The 14,861-nt window shown below is 41.0% G+C and overlaps 1 protein-coding gene across 12 annotated transcripts in view; it reads right to left on the minus strand.

Annotated features, from left to right (window-relative positions):
* Window positions 1-14,861, minus strand: part of LRP5 (LDL receptor related protein 5) — a 180,698-nt gene that overhangs the window by 136,189 nt on the left and 29,648 nt on the right. The window lies entirely within an intron of this gene.

Below are 14,861 nucleotides of genomic sequence, written 5' to 3' on the forward strand. Positions count from 1 at the left end.
GTTCAAACCAAATTAAGTACAAACAGCATTCTAGCTGAAACACCCTACATTAAGGTTCAGCTGAAGACAGATTTTTTTGGGGGCAAGTTATAAATCGTAGAGAAATAAAAATCCATGGTTATTATGGAAAGAATGATACAAACCTAGCTAAAGCAACACTGCAAACTTAACTGGAACAGTAACACCAGAAGATAAAATTCTGGGGGCAGGGGTTGGAGAATAGAGGGGATTCTGGGGAGGAAGTGGGGAAGCTTCCTTGATGTGATTAGTTATCAAGAGAAAGCCACAGGCTTCATACCTACCCTTAAAATAATCCATGGATCTGTTCCAAAAATGAATCTTCCATCAAAACTGAGATCTGCTTGCATTAGTCAGTTTCATCAGAGAAAGAATCATACAGATAAAACAATGGAGAAATTAAGTATTTTAGTAGTGTCCAATAGTAGCCACTATGTCTTACACATCACAGCTGCCAAATGCTCCCAGGACACAGGATCAATTCTTACACAAACAGCAAATATTTTTGGTTGGGTCATTATGGGCAGGGGAAGAATACAGCAAAAAACTCGAAGCAGCTTCTCAGAAAAAAAGAATCAGTCTGCACAGCCTAATAGTTTATGTGTGAGGAACTGATTTAAATCAACCAGATTTAAATTAACCTTAATTAGTAGAGTTCTAACCTCTTAAGATTACCTAATTCAGGAGACTGGAGTAGTAACTGACACATTATTTCTGCAGAAGGGAAAAAAAAAGACTTTTTTTAAAAAAGCACGCTCAATAGTCCACACTTCTTATATTCCTCAACAAAAACCAAGCACTTTGAAACAGTCTAGACATCATCAGTGTTTCTGAGAGCGCTCACAGTTTGGGACTGACATTTCATTGTTTTTCAATTTTTTTTTTTTTTTTTTTTTGGTGTTCAGTACATAAACAATCCCCACCATTTTCATTTCGCTATTAAAAAAAACCCACAACAACCATATATATACATTTAGCCCAGATAGGGTTTCAGGAAAATTCAGTGGAATATGCAAAGAATTGCAGTCCAGTGCTACCTGTGCTATTAAACACTCCCTGTTCTGGAAACCTGTCAAAAAGATATACATGGAATAAGAATTAAGAACCTAACATGTGTATTTTGTTTGGTTGATTTTGGTGGTGGTGTTTTTGAACATAAATTACAGTTTTAGATATCCCTCGGACAGGGCATACCATAACAACTGTAAGGAGCTAAAAATATCAAAACCAGTGTTTGGTATCTTAGTACACATTAGAACAATCACATTTTTAAGACTAAGATTTCATAATCTTGGAGTTTTGTATCCCACCTGGATTGCAACAGGTCAACAAAGGTGTAACAGCACTGAGGCTATAAAAGAAAATTAAAATACCAATATCTAAAGATCTAATTAAAAAAAATAGCACTGTGAGCAAAATTCACTGCTAAGCAGCTATCATAGAACAATACTCTTAAAAATACCCCAAACCAAACCACACTAGAGAAGCACTGAGCAAAAAGCAGCCCTAAAACAAACTCTTGGGTTACTTAATTCAGTTCTTCACACATGCTTAAGTGTCTTCTCCCTTACTGGATTTTAACCTTTAACTCCATACTTTGAAGGAAAAAAGCAAGGGGTGGGAGGGGGCAGAAGAGATTAACATCTAATCACACTACCACTAACAGTCCATCCACCAGTCAGAAGTACCCCAGAGTCAAGAGAGTTGGTAAAATTCAGTTACTGCTCCATTAGTAAGCAGAGTAGCCACCAGCTTCACTACCAAGCTTTCTAGTCACAGGGCAATTAAATAAACGCACTTCAACTGCAGTCAGCAAGTCACTGTTTTTTGGCACATACTTAATTACCACATTGAATCAGAGTGCTTCAGCTGGTAAACTGCACTCCAGTGGTCTTTTTAAATTCCAGCTGCAGGAGCAAATCCAAGATGAAGACCATATTTCCCCCTAGGTTTTTTTAAAGCTGCAGGTTATTTCTTATTTCCTGGTACTTGTCTGTCATCATTTTTGCAGTGACTTGAAATCACAGCCAAAGAGCAGACAATCAGCCATCTCAACTAGAAGATGTCACAGACATCATAAAAGGCAATCAAACACTTTTTACACCTCCTGAAACACAGTACAGTTATCAAACCTTATATAACCTGCTTACACATACAGGGCCAGTTGTACAGATTATGTCAATCAGTACAAACTTCTCCAGTTTCCATAATGTTCTCGAACTTATACAAGCCCACGGCACAAAACAGGAGTTTACAGGAAATTGCTACGAAGTTTAGATTCCTGTGCATTTAAAATTTACTTCCCCCAACCCACCTTTAAATTTGCAAAAACTGAACTGTGAAATTAAATAACACCAATTGTTTACAGAACAGAAAGAATGGCTATCTTGCATAGCATTAAGCTACAAATTACTTACTCAAAATACCTCTTTTCTTTTTCTAAGCACTGAACTGTGAGACCCAGATGTTCCTGACAAAAAAACATTTTTTCAAACCCAAAAATATGCCACAGCAGGTAACCATCACAACTAATCACACTGTATTCAAAGACATGCTTTTAAAACAAAACAAACAATACCCCCAAGAACCACCCTTCTCCACTACAGTTTTCCTACCCTGTATTTTATTCTGGCAGGTTTATTCTTTTACAATACATATATCACATACATATGTAGTATACTATCTGGCAATCAAGTACAAAGAGGAAAAACATAATTGCCTGTCGAACACATTTTCCCTGCTCACCCATATGGAAAGGAGTAAAACACACTAATGATTTCTCAAAGGTAAACAAGCACACATTCAACACAACAACAGCTAGCTAAAGAGTCATGTTACATGACACCTCGAAGCTGAAGAATCCTTGGAGAGAGGGACTCAAGATTTCCAAACAAATTAAGCTAGAGAAGGAGAGCAGCAGCAAGGAGATAACTTGGGGTGGGGGAGTTAGGAAGAGAATTTTCAACTTGGAATGCCGTATTACTGCAAATACCTCTGATGCATGAAGAAAAAGAAACTGCACTGGTAGGGGATTTCCCGGGGGATGGGGGGCGGGGAAGGAGTTGCACATGCTTATTGTGTTATGCACTTTCCCCTCCAAAAGAATGTCCAGCACATTTATATGCAAAGACTCTACAGAAAATGGAAAAAACAAATATAAGATAAAATGTGGCATTGTAACTGCTCCTCACAATAACAAGATATGCTACAAGAGACAATGCAATATAACTTTTTCTTCCTAAACATTTCTGAGAAGAGATGAAGAAATATTATATATAAATAAACTATTTCATATTGAAAACACTTCACAAGCAACTCAGCATTATACCACCACTCTATGATGGTCAGAGAAGCTGCAGAAAACAAGGTAGGGAAAGGACCTCATGAGGTCACGAGCCCTGCACCAAAAAAGCTACTTTTCACAGAATCATTGAATTCCTGAGGATGGAAGGGACCTCTGGAGATTGTCTACTGCAATCCCACCCCTAAAAGCAGGATCAACCAAAGCAAGTTACCCATTCAGGTTCTGAGCATCTATAAAGTTGGAGACTCCACAACCTGTCCAGGCAACTTGTTCCAGTTCTTCTAAGTAACTGTACTTTTCTGAATTTTTGCCTGCATGTTTTTCAGACACTGTGCTCAAAACTGCTAAGAGCAACCAATGGAATGCTGAAGAAGCCCATGTTTAAACTTATTCCTATGACAGCTAAGAATTCTGATAACATCCCATAATTGAGAGGGGCGTGTTTTCCAGGAGGGGAAGACGGAACAGGTAACTAAAACTGACCAACTGAGTATTCCACCCATAATCGTCATACACGCTATATACAATGGAGATCATGAGGGTCTCCTCTCTCTTCGACCATGGCCGGCATTTAGAGAGGAGCTTGTCTGTCTGCCTGTGATCTATAGGCCTCAGGCCCTGCATCCCTGAAATCCAGTTTCCGGTTTGCTGTGAAGCCTGCACCTGCTGGAGCCGCCAGCTCCACACACCCAGCTCCGCTGCCGTGATGCCAACTCCATATCGGGCACTCAAGATTGGTTTTGTATATTTTGTATATTTTCTCTATTTATTAGTACCATTAGCAAAGCCTTTAAAACTTTTCCAATTTGCAAGACTCTTTCTAACTTGAAGTCCCTCTTCCTTGTCTTTCTATCACCTTTTATGGTGGGAGGGATTAACAGAGAGCATCTGCCACGGTTTATTGTCACCTTGCTTTAAACCTTGACAATGCCTTAGACATCTTTGTTGCTGTTTGTTAGGTTTGCACCAGCATGCCCACATCTCTCTTGTGCTGAAGAACCCTGAACTGGGCACAGTACTCAAGGGGTGGGCTCACCTGCCTGAGTAGAGGGGAAGGTTCACCTCACTCAATCAGTTGGCACCACTCCTTCTAATGAAGCCCAGGATGTTGTTGGCTTTATTTGCAGCAAGGGCATATTGCTGGGTCATATCCAGTTAATTTACCTCAGGTCCTCTTCTTCTTTAAAAAATATGGTTAATTTTAGGAAATGGAAAAATAGCACAAAACTGACTACATTCAACCCACTTCGAGACACACTGCAGCAACTCAAAAGTCAGGGGACACTCCTATCAAAAGGCACAGAATTAACTGTTGAACTCCATCATCTTGTGACACACTTCCCACTCTTTGCTGTTTACAAGCAGACCCAGTCATGACTTAAAACTCTGACTTAACTACCTCTACCTCAAGTTAAGCCTAAATTACTTCCTCTCTCCGTAAGGAACATTGGAGTAAAGAGTGTCAGTCAGGACAGTCCAAGAAATTACATCTACACATTTTGCTGACTTAATGGAGGACAGGAGTCCAGAAAACATACTGAACAATGGTAATTAAATTGTGCAAGTAAGGCGTTGGTTGCTCTCTTACCCGTGGATCTCACAACCACCCTTAAACGTTCTCCTCACACCAATATATTTTATCTATTTCAGTATGCTGATTTAGATTAACTCAATGTTTGGGAAAACAGTACACTCAAATGACAGCCAATAATTAGTCAAGGTATGCAATCAAAGTGTGTTCATTTGCACACTTTTAATTTTAAACAAAATTTAACAAATAAAACCCTGTTTAAGTACACATTCAACAGGTTATGTGGAAAAATTCTTACTTCAGCTTATACAATTACTTAATTTTACATGTGCCAGTCCAACCAGACCAATGCATTGTATATGCCATGATTTACAGACTGCCTCTGTGGAGCTATAAACTGCACCCATCAGGTCCTCTAATCAGAGAATCCCAGCTTCTACCATGTCTTTGGTCCCAGAGCCAAAGCTACAAGACCAAAGCTACATTCCTTACTTCACCTGAGAAAGTAATGCAACACACAGTAACACTGAGACAACCAAAGCCATGCTGTTGTTCCTTCTGTTCCCTTAAGAAGTGGTGTAGAAATTAAAAATATAAGCATACTATGATTCCTAAAATACTTAAGAAAACTGTGTGAAAGGTAAGAAAGCCTCAGTCTCCAGGATTCAAGATATGACAAGTCACAGAACCTGTAGCAAAAAAAGAGCGCTGCACATTTCCACCTTTTTCCCATGCGATTCCAGCTTGGGGGAAGCAGGAAAGGGCAGGAAGTAAATAACTTTTTTCTGCCATCTCTGAACAGGCAGCTCTGCTCTCAAATGAAGCAAATGGTCATTGAACAATTTATGCCCTTTAGTCCTATCTATGAGCAGGAAAAGACAGAAATAAGCAGAAGAGACTGATAAAACATTTGTGGAAAGGCTGTCATCACCAAAGGGATCCATCTGAAAATTAGAGTATGTCACAAGAACTTCAAGTTTCTCACAAATGAGACTATTTGCAGTTATTTGGCCACAGAATATATCAAAAGCTTTTCAACTCCCAGAAATCACAGCCATAACAAGATACTGGATATGACTTGTAACCAATTTTATGGTTTAGTGCTTTTCTTACATTCTAAGAAAACAACTATGCTACTTATATATTCATGCTCATTACAGTGTTTCAAATGATTAACCAAAAGCTTCAAAATAATTTTAGACTTGTAATTAATTACTAAATAGAGACACGCAGGATATATAATCTTTATATAAACTAATATAAACTATATAAACTATATATAAATTAATATAAACTTTATATAAACTAATTTTTAGCTTTCAAGGCAGCAATAATCAAGTTTCACTCAAAACCAGGGCATCTTCTGCTTTTAACTGAGTAGCCATGAATGAAAGTAAGAATTGCTAAAAGGCATAAACTTTACCCATGCCACGTTTGATGTTTTTCTTCTGCAGTATTTGCAACAGTTACAAGTTTTTATTTAGTATTCCCCTCCTCTCAACTATTCACAGTCATTTAAATTGAAATATTCAAAGCCTCAGCCTACTGCAGCTCATACAGATCAGGCTTCAGCATACAGATCCCAGTGAATTCAGAACAGAAAGCCAACAAGCTTAACCTTAACTATACGACATACTGTTCTGTAGGACCAAGGTCCTGGTGAATCAGCAGTAAATAAATATCACTGCAGTTTTAGTTAAGTGCTACTATGAACACAGCTGTGAGTTATGTAAGAGCAGCTATAGGTCTGGTTCATGGTTCTGCTGTGACGCTGAGGAAATGCTGGATTAACAACCAGGCATGATTGAGGCTTTTTAGTCTGTGAACTGAGAGCATTGTAATCTTGAGATCTGTCTCTTATAAATCATTTCTTTAACATCCCACTTGTCATATTTAGTCATCCAATCCCTTCCTTCCTTCAGTGCCAAACTTCAGTCAATGATAGTGATTACTTGCAGATGTTAGCTAATTTGCCATAAGCAACCTGAAGAAATGGTTAGGCTGGGCTATAGCCCACACTTCTCTAACACCATTCAAAACCTGGTTAGACTTGTTTTAACCTCTAAACTAATGGCCATTCTGCGGAATGCCCAAACTGATGATCAATGGCTTTATCCTTTGTATTCACTAATGTTTTTACTGCTGTTTCCTCATTTGCATCTTATTTCCTTTTCCCAAAGCCTCTGCTATTCCAAAAGGGGAAGTCCGCTCCATAAATGAAGGCAGCCTCTGCACTAGTCTGCTGCCACTGCCCAACAGACCCACACCACGTCATGAAAGAGGGGCAGAAATGTAGAAAGAGGTTTGCAGTTTTCCTTCAGCCAGTCAAAACAATTCAAAGGTCCCTGCTCTCCGCCTCCACAAACATAATTTCTACAAAGCCCACCGAAGTTAACATGCCAACGTATGGCAAACTAAAAGACCCCTATGACTATACCAAGTGAAGACTGCTGTTACATGTACACAAAAAAACCCCACAAGACAGCATGTTTTTTTGGAGACAATCAGCTTTTATTTTTCTTTAAAATAACTGCTTCATGGATGTCTCATTCAGCTCTTCGTGCTTTAGCAAACAGAGGCAGAAACTTCCCAAGCAGTACTGTTTGCTGAATACACCAAACCATAACATATACAGCCTGAACTTGAAGAGTAAACTTGATCCAGAAGATTCACAGTAAAAGCTGCAAACTCAAACTTAATAAAACTTGAACATGACTGAATCCCCTATCAGCAGTCCACCTAGCATGAATGTATATAAATCCCAATGTTTTCCAAAACAGTGCCAAGAATTTTAGCTTAATGTCTTCCATTAAATAAACTCAGCTTCACATAACCTACACCACACATCTTGAATCTGGATGTTCAGAACAAAATGTCAGTGAATTAACAGAAAAATGGTTTGTACTCTATCTGCTTCATTTATCCTTAATTTCAGGGAAGTAGAATAATTGGTTTATCACATATTCTGCCTCCTTTGTTTCCTATAATATATAGTGGATCCAGCAAGAAAGCTTTAAGGTGTATGAGAAAGAATGCCATGTTACATATTAAGCAGCTGCCCGTTATGATACTGTCTCAGAGTATCAGAAAAGCCTGTACAATTAATGATTTTCAGTAGTTCTGGGAAGAGTGGAGACCCACAGATGATCTGCAACAGTCTCTCGCAGTTTGCATTACAATAAAGAAATTTTAGACATGCTCTGATTGTTGTTGGAGATGACAAGGTCATCTCTCTCTCAAGTTATAACTTTCATATAAGCATTGTCTTTAAAAAAGGAAGGTAGGAAGTGTGGAATCAATGAGGGTCTCTTTAAAAGTGTCATTACACCAAAAATATCCAACTATTTAGCAAGCCCGCCACAACATCCAAAAAATCATACACTTAAATTTCAGCTGGAAACCACAGAAAAACAGGCTTTGAATGGTATCTCCAGAAGTCAAACAGACCATCTCCCGTGCCTAAGGCTTGGTCATTACACCTGTAACGTTCTTGACTGTATATTCAATACGTTCTCCCCTATTCTCTCAAACTAATCTATGTCTTGAAGAATCACACTCAAAATGTAATAAAACCTATTCATTAGGCAAATGACATGCTGGGCATAACATCCCACTGCAAACACCACAACATGAAATGTAATCATCTCTCTGCAGAACAGGCTTACTAAAGCTCAAAGAGAAGGTGTCATCAAACTGCACAAGGACACATTATTTTGTCAACAGAAGGAAATTAGATTGGTTTGACACACAGTGTTCTTGACAAGCCTGTGTTTAGCCTGTGTATTGGCTAAGCATTTACAAACTGCTTATTTTCCCATTTCTCTTCTGGAAACTAAAGTTAACCGGCCTATCCCTAATGAAGTTTTCTTCCTCATTTTCTAAGCTAGCCCCACTTCTCTATAAGAAACTGCTAAAAGGCCAAAATCTCATCTATTGAAATTCTTCCAGACTGAAAGCAAACATCTAACAACTTCAGGTCTGCATCAAATACTTTTAAGAATCCTAGCCGAAATGTCATCAGATTTCATGATCTGGAATAAAAGCTACAAAATTACTCAAGTGCTCTAACTGCTATATTTTAGTACAAATTCTTACTCTTCTATCAGTTGTAATAACTACATTAGCCACCTGACCACAATAACTTATTAACAAAAAGACAAATGAAAAGGTATTAAATGTTTCTTTTTTCCTACTGTCATCCACATTCTTTTCCCAGAAAATACCAGTAAAGAAGGAACAATTGATTCTAGGGTAGCTCAAACCCAGAGCCTGCTGTGCAAAAATCAAGTGTAATGATCACTACTTCACAGATGCTCCTATAAAGTATTTCATAACTACTATGTGAAATGAAGTGGTTGTAAAGGCAAATCAGTTTTAATGTTTTATGTCACTAATATACACAATGCATGATTTTTTTGTTTATTAAATTTACTATATTAGGCAGTTATTTGGGCAAATGTGCCTTTAATTCGACAGGACTCTTGTGCAATACTGGATTTTGTCACTTTTACCCAGAAGAGCTGCTCTACAGAGCAGACCATAGTATGGATGAATCAATTAATTATAAAGGATACACATATCTTCATAGTGCATTTTCACGGACCATTCACGTTGCTTTGCTACATTGCATTAATACACAAATCAAACAGACTAACAATTAGAAAAGTCTGACATAAGTTAAAATCAACAGAGGTGTTTCATATAAAACTATTGTTGGGGAGGGGAGAGGGGAGAGGGGAGAGGGCAACCTGTAGACTGAACTAATGTTCAGGACAGCAGCACTGGCAACCCAAGGAACTGATGTGAGCAAAAGTCAGAAGAATTTTGTTGATCAATACCAGACAGTCTCAAGCTGACCAGCTTACATGCAGATGGGCAAATGAATCTTGTTCTTTATATTAGCCCATTCCACAGTAACTGTTGATACTTGCACACCTTTCCTGAAGGAGGAAATTCAAGATACTTAGAAGAAAAGTCCTCCAGGAAGGAAAGAATAGGCTACCACAAACCTACAGAAAGGCAAAACCAATGTAAGATACCTAACACACACCAAAAGAATGTCTTCTCTTCTTACACTTACTGGATTTTGTGTATGTTTAAGAAATGCTGCACATCTGTGCTGCAAAGAACTGCCTTTCAAAGTCACAGAAAATAAACCATGCCTGCATCCTACCTTCCTCCCAACACGAACAAGAATTAGATTTGCAGAAGCATTGCAACTTCACCATCACCGCTTATGATCTCAAAAAAGCTCTCCCTTTAACCTGTACCAACAATACTTTCTCTCCTAGTTGTTCTAATCCAGTTTTTATTAAAAATAATAATTTGGTATTTCCTCTAATATAGGAGCAATATACTACCAGAAATCCCCAGTTAATCATAGAATTATTTGGGTTGGAAGGGACTTTAAATATCATCTAATTCAAACTCCCTCTGCAATGGGCAGGGACATCTTCCACTAGCCCTGTCCAACCCGCACTTGAACACTTCCAGGGATGGGACATGCACAACTTCTATGGGCAACTTGTTCAAGTGCCTCACCACCCTCATAGTAAAAAATTCTTTCTTATATCTAATCTAAATTTACCCTCTTTCAGTTTAAAGCCATTACCTATCACTACAGGCCTTTGTAAAAAGTCCCTCTCCAACTTTCTTCCAGGCTTCCTTTAGGTACAGGAAGGCTGCTGTAAGGTCTCCCCAGAGACTTCTCCAGGCTGAATCACCCCAACTTACTCAGCCTGTCCTAATAGGAGAGATGTTCCAGCCCTCTGATCATCTTCAAGGCCCTCCTCTACACTTGTCCAAACAGGTGCATGTCCTTCTTATGTTGGGGGCCCAAAACAAGAATGCAGTACTCCAGGTGGAGTCTCATGAGAGTGGAGTAGAGGGGCAGAATCACCTCCCTTGACCTGCTGGCCATGCTTCTTTTGATTCAGCCCAGGATACAAGTGGCTTTCTGGGCTGCAAGTGCACATTGTAGGCTCACATTGAGCTTCTCATCATCCAACACCCCCAAGTTCTCCTCAGAGCTGCTCTCAATCCATTCTCCACCCAGCTTGTGTTTGGTATCACCCCAACTCAGGTGAAGGACCTTGTACTTGGCCTTCATGAGGTTCACATGGACCCACCTCTCCAGCCAGTCAAGGTGGGTCTGGATGGTACCCCTTCCCTCCATCATGTCAGCCGCACCACGCAGCTTGGTGTTGTCAGCAAACTTGTTGAGGGTGCACTCAATCCCACAGCCCATGTTGCCGACAGAGACTTTTAAACAGCCCTGGTCCCGGTACCTATTCCTGAGGAACACCAGTCATCACTGGTCTCCACTTGAACAATGAGCCATTGACCACAACACTTTGAGTGTGACCATCCAACCAATTCCTTATCCATCAAGTGGTCCATGTGTCAAATCCATGTATCTCCAATTTAGAGACAAGGATGTCATGTGGGACAGTGTCAAATGCTTTGTACAAGTCCAAGTACATGACATAACTTGCTCTTCCCTTATCTACCAGTGCTGCAACCTCATCACAGAAGGCCATCAGATTTGTCAGGGATGACTGGCCCTTAGTAAAGCTATGTTGGCTGACACCAATCATCTCCTTATTTTCCATGTGCCTTAGTGTAGTTTCCAAAGAGGATCTGTTCCATGGTCTTGCTGGGCACAAGAGGTGAGACTGACTGACCTGTACTTTGCCAGGTCTTCTTTTTTTTTTTTCTTTTTTTAAAATGGGGGTTATATTTCCCCTTTTTCAGTCAGGGGGAACTTCACTGGACTGCCACAACTTCTCAAATATGACAGACAGTGGCTTAGCATCTTCACCCACCGGTTCCCTCAGGACCTGCAGATGCATCTCATCAGGTCCCATGGACTTGGGCACCTTCAGGTTCCTCAGGTGGTCTCAAACCTACAGTGGGTGGTTCTTCATTGTCCCAGTTCCTGCCTTTGCCTTCTGTGACTTGTGTGGTGTGGCTAGAGCACTTGCCAGTGAAGACTGAGTCAAAAAAGTCATTGACTACCTCAGCCTTCTCCATATCCTGGCTAACCAGGTCTCCCATCTACATTCCATCTACATTTTCCCTTGTCTTCCTTTTAACACTGACATACTGATGGAAGCTTTTCTTGTTGGCCTAGACGTCCCTGGCTAGATTCTATCAGGGCTTTAGCTTTCCTAACCTGATCCCTGGCTGCTCAGACAATTTCTCTGTATTCCTCCCAGGCTACCTGTCCTTACTTACACCCTCTGTAGGACTCCTTTTCGTGTTTGAGTTTGTCCAGGAGTGCTTTGTTCATCCATGCAGGCCACCTGGTGTTTTTGCCTGACTTCCTCTTTGTTGGGATGTATTGCTCCTCAGCTTGGAGAAGGTGATCCTTGAATATTAATCACATCTCTTGGGCCCCTCTTCCCTCCAGGGCTTTATCCTAGGTACTCTACCAAGCAGATTCCTGAAGAGGCCAAAGCCTGTTCTCCTCAAGTCCTTGCTGTGAACCCTCCTCACTGCCTAAAGGACCTTGAATTCCACCATTTGTTGATCACTGCAGCCAAAGCTGCCCTTGAGCTTCACATTCCCCACCAGCCCCTCCTTGTTGGTGAGAACACCTCTCCTCATTGGCTCCTCTACCACTTGAAGAAGTAAGTTATCATCAACACATTCCAGGAACCTCCTGGATTGCTTATGCCCTGCCGTGTTGTCCATTCAACAGGCATAGAGGTGGTTGAAATCCCCTATGAGGACGAGGGCTTGTGAATGTGACGCTGCTATTATCTGTGTACAGAGGGCCTCATCAGATACATCTTCACAGTTGGGCAGCCTGTAGCAGACCCCCACTATAATGTCACCTGTCCCTGTCCTCCCCTTAACCTTGACCTATAAACTCTTGGCCAGCTCCTCATCCATCCGCAGACAGAGCTCCATGCACTCCAGCTGGTCACTGACATAAAGGCTGATACCGCCTCCTTGTCTCCCCTGCCTGTCTTTCCTAAAGAGCCTGTGTCCTTCCATTCTGACACTCCATTCATAGAAGCCATCCCACCATGTCTCTGTGATGCCAATAAGATCATAGCCATGCAAGTGTGTGCACGTCTCTAACTCCTCTTATTTATTCCCCATACTACATGCGTTGGTATAGAGCCATTTAAGTTGGGCCTCCAATGAAGCTGACTTGCTGGCTGGAGTGGCTGAAATGCCTTTATGCTGCTCTTCAGGTGCTCTCCTGCTGACTGTGATCTTTCTCCAGGCTTTGGGTACTTATTGCTGGCATTGACATCAAAATGGTAGAAGTGAGCCCTCTTCACCACCTTGGCAAGCCTATTGCCATTGCAAGCTTTCATTCTTCTGCATCATTGGCCCCCCTCCCTTCTGTGTGCGCCAGTGGAGGAGTTTTTGCCTCTTTGCCCATGGGCTGTGGGTCCACTGCAGGCTGCACTTGGAACCAGCTATCTTTCTCACCTTTCCTGATGTTACACAGCCACCTGCTGCAGGAGGTCCTCCACCTGGGCACACCTTTTGCAGGCAGGTCTGTGCCTGTCCCTGCCCCAGGACAGAAGTACAGGCTCTTCCTGCAGTCTGAGGTCTGCACTGCGGCCTCTCCCTTCAGTATCTTCATCTGCTTGGAGGCACTGGCCACCACTGGGGTAGATGGTGCAGACCCCCAAGCCAGATCTGCAGCCTTTGCTCTCAGACAAGGGCCCACCATTCTGCCTTGAGGGTTAGGCAGGATGATCGCCCTTGACCTGTGCAGATGGTCACAGAACAGTGCTCAGTTGTGGGGTTATGTGTACTTCAAGTCTCCCACTCAGTCAGTGGAATGCCCCTTTTTTGAAGAGGCACCCTCCTCGCACGAACTGCCACAAACAACCTGACAAAAGTTCCAGTCTGTAGCCTGGCAGATGCTGACATGGCAATCTTCAGTTGCCTTTTGTTGCTTAGTTTCAATTTTCACTTCTCCCCACCTGAAGAAGGCGGTTTCTCAAAAGACTGTCCATTTCCCAGTGTAGAATAAACTACAAACTACTTCACATTTTGTGGTTTATCCTAAGCCATTGATTTAACTCAGCATCCCTTTGCAAAGAGCCCAGACTCTGAAAATGTCAGTTGGCCCCTGACCTACCTACATATATCAAACAGAAGAGGAAGATAAAGTGATTCCTGAGAAAGAGTTGTGAAAACAGCAGCAGATTAGTGGCAAACCACCTTGCTTGTGTGGACTTGTGCACAAAACAGAAGTGCACCTCCCTTTTCCCCTTATCCTGGGGATCCATCTAGCACAGCAGACCTTCATTCACACTGAGAGGAATACATGGCCCAAGCTGCACAACATCAGTACCATCTGTACTCAGGGATAGCAAATAGCACGTCCGAAAAGGTAGACACTGAGTACTGAAGAGGGAGAGAGTAACCATACAGAAGTGCAAGTATTTTCAAAAGCACTAGAAGTGACACATCCAGCCTCCTCCCTTATTACTTCCTAAACTGGTCACCTTCCAGCATTCAGAGTCCCCACTTTCACCTGGATTCTTTACTTACCAGCACAAACATGATTAAACAACATCCCCACTTTCACCTGGATTCTTTACTTACCAGCACAAACATGATTAATCAACATCACTACTTAAAAATATCTTGTTTACCAGAGCACAAGTGAAAATTTCTGTTTTGACTTGTGCAGATTTACACTCCTTGCTGACTAGACACATTAAATAGACATAACATATCAAATGCAAGTTAACTTACCAGAGAAGGTAACTGAGAAAATAACAATAAAAAAAGCTTGGAAAATTCATTACTTTTCAGAAGTGAAATGTAATAAGTTGGGCAATCATACAGGTTGAATATTTGGCTTGGCACCTAAGAACAGCTGTATTTTTCTTTTTGGCTCTGCATCTGGGCTGTCATTTCTTGCCACAAAATATTTAAGCTCAAACATATGTTCAGATACAGAGCTTGAGAAAAATAACTTGGGAACATGTAAACTGAAACAGAAGGCTATGTTTCTTTTTCAGAACTAAA

Source organism: Columba livia, chromosome 5 (assembly GCF_036013475.1).
Source record: "Columba livia isolate bColLiv1 breed racing homer chromosome 5, bColLiv1.pat.W.v2, whole genome shotgun sequence".
Taxonomy (NCBI): domain Eukaryota; kingdom Metazoa; phylum Chordata; class Aves; order Columbiformes; family Columbidae; genus Columba; species Columba livia.